The sequence below is a fragment of the Pavona decussata genome, unplaced genomic scaffold, assembly GCF_977016875.1.
Source record: "Pavona decussata unplaced genomic scaffold, jaPavDecu1.1 SCAFFOLD_92, whole genome shotgun sequence".
NCBI lineage: Eukaryota > Metazoa > Cnidaria > Anthozoa > Scleractinia > Agariciidae > Pavona > Pavona decussata.
The window spans coordinates 2,755,001-2,757,854 of NW_028145509.1; positions in this window are offsets into that span (position 1 = coordinate 2,755,001).

A 2,854-nucleotide genomic window follows, 5' to 3' on the forward strand; every position below is an offset into this window, starting at 1 on the left:
GCCATAAGGATTATTTTTTGATATGCCATTGTGTATGCTAGCTCTGTGACATTTGTTAAGGCTTATCGGCTTGGATTGACTGCAAGATTTCAGGTAGCACTAAATAAATGTTATCGGTGAAGATACAGGATCCGTGGATTTCTTAACTCGTGAATTTATGCTTATGCTATTGTATCTCGCTGCGGGAAGATTGCTAGCCTCCCACGCAGACGTCCTTAAGGGTTCGTCACGCGTTTCCTTCCCCACGAACGGAAGGAAACGCGTGACGAACCCCTAAGGATGTCTGCGTGGGAGGCTAGAAGATTTCAGGAAGTTTGTAATCACGGATATGAGTGTAACAGATACTCGTCTTTACAAAGCTCGCTTTCGAGAGCTATAGTGCTATAGCTTGTAGCGCTGTCTTTTAGTTGTCTGAGTTGCTTTTTATCTGAAAAACAGCTACTGTGTTCTTAGAGCTGACATGTACCTCCATTATTTTGTGGCTTAGCTTGCATCCGCAGCAGATATTTAAAGCTAAGACAGGCAACTGTCTTGTGAGTCTCTAGGATGCTAGCGAAAAATGAAGGTATTCTGGCTCCTAAGCCCCTGGGGAGGGGGATTTGGGGGGACTTTTATGCCCTATTCCCGGGGGATTTAGAGGGTTTTTGTTTGATCGTTAAAACAAATCTCCGGGGGTGTCCCCGGGGTCAGCCCCCGGGAAAGCCAATAATAAGTGCATTACGACCATGTTTTGGACTTTGACGACTACTCTTTGTCAAGTGTATGCGGGCTACTTGTATCATCATCCCTGGTCTGAAACACAGCAAACTGGATATTCGATGGGAGTAACTGTTAGTCTGCGCTAGATTTGGTCAAAAAGACGGAACGTGCATGGAGAGAACCACGCGACGAAAGCATCCTGAAGAAATTCCCAAAACCCTCAAGGTAGGTTTTGTATCAATTTATATTTCATCAAATTTGTTGGCCAAAACCTTATTTACTAAATGTAGGTAGCAGACAAGATGATAAAAGATACTTTTGAAGCTGATTTTCTCTCTCTAAAGCCTGTTTGAAATAAATACTAGAGCTCTCAAAATTACCAATTTTGCAATTTTTTGCAATTTGTCCCAGGTGTCTTCAGCACCCATGGCCAGAATATAGTTTTCCCCAATTTGATTTTATGATATTTAGAAACGTCAATATCTATGTAATCTCTGCTGCCAATTTGGTTTATGTGGAAAGAGTACTTTCGGAGAAATAACGAATATCGTTGTGCTTGTTTTTCCTGCTTGTCTAAATGGCTGACAGGGAACATAGTAGGACGAGCATTTTCTTCTTGTTTATAAAACCCAAATTATTGTAACGGCAAATTTTATAAACTGGGAGAGTGGTTCTAACATCTGTATGAATTTCACTTGAATTGGTTCACATGCACCCGAGAACCACACTCGTTTACTTTTACTTTTTGAGAGTGGAACTTTTGCTCAAAACATGGCCCCAAGGCCGACGTCATATAGTGCGGTTGCCATGGCAACGATACATCTGCCGATCCAAATATGGTTGTTTTTGTATATCCCCCAAGGTAACCTACCTACACACAAAAATTGAAGAAGGGTTAAAATTTTTCATTTCCAACTTTGCTTCACTTTCCTAGAGAATTGTTCTTAATAATTTTTCTGGCAGGAAGACAAACATGTGGGCGACTTGCCGACCTACAACGCTTAAGGGAGCTTAAAAAATGACGACGGTGACGGCAACGGCCACGCAGTAAAACAATAGGTTTAATGAGGAAAAGCAGTCTGGCGCTCTGCACGTGCGTCTTACATTTTGGTACATTTCTTTGCCGTCCTCTGCAAAACAACAACGTGAAATGACCTCATTCAAGGCGGTTTTGTGGAGAACGTGAACACAAGACGGTGAATTTTTCATTTTGTTTGGTAACTTGAACGCCACTCCTACGAATGTGGTTCCTGGATAATTCACCATTTCTGTGGAAGTTGAGCGAGTTGAAATAATCGAGAACAAGCAGTAATGGAATAAAGTTATATTTTCAGGTGACGTTTTCGTTGCCGTTGCCGTCGTCGCTGCTTTCAAAAAGCTCCCTAATGTGTGGCGATAACAACTAAGGCCTAAAATCCTGGAAAAAGCACACAAAATCCAAATAAACATTGAAATTTTATTTCTGTAGGGATCAATCTTTTGTATTACTCAGAGAGATATGAGTGGTACTGAAAACGAATTGTGTTTACAACTTTTTCGCCGCAGCGCCAAAAGAAATTATTGAGAGGATGTTATAAGCTTACAGCCGTACGGGAAGCTTTCGTTTACCGAAATACGACAACAATCTATGAAATACAAACAATAAAATGGCACCACGTCATTTAAGTATCATCACATGTCTGGAAATAAAGAATGATTTAAATCAAAATAATCATGGCAAATGAATCTGAAAAGCCATTGAAGCCAAGCGACATTTTACAAATTGCAGAAAAAATCATATCGAAAATTCTTCAAAAATCTTATACCTTTTGGCAACAATTGACGTTGTAGAAAGTTATTTACCTGTTGTCCATATGGTTTCCCAATCACACCAGCGCCACGCATATAAGGTCGTGTAAAAATGAGAAGAATCCGGTTTTTTCCGTTGTATGTGCCATTTTGTATAGCTTCTGAGCCAGTTTTTATACCACGCACTCCAAGCCGGATACTAATCCAAGTAGCATAAGCTGATTGTCGCTCTCGTTTCTCTCTTCAGTTGCTCGGCTTGTCCGTTACTCCAGTAGACTGCGAGCAGTCCAACTTTTTTTCCCACATCGCGCCGCGCAAAGGAAGGTGAAATATGCAAATTAGTAAAGTGAAGATTACTGCAACTCAG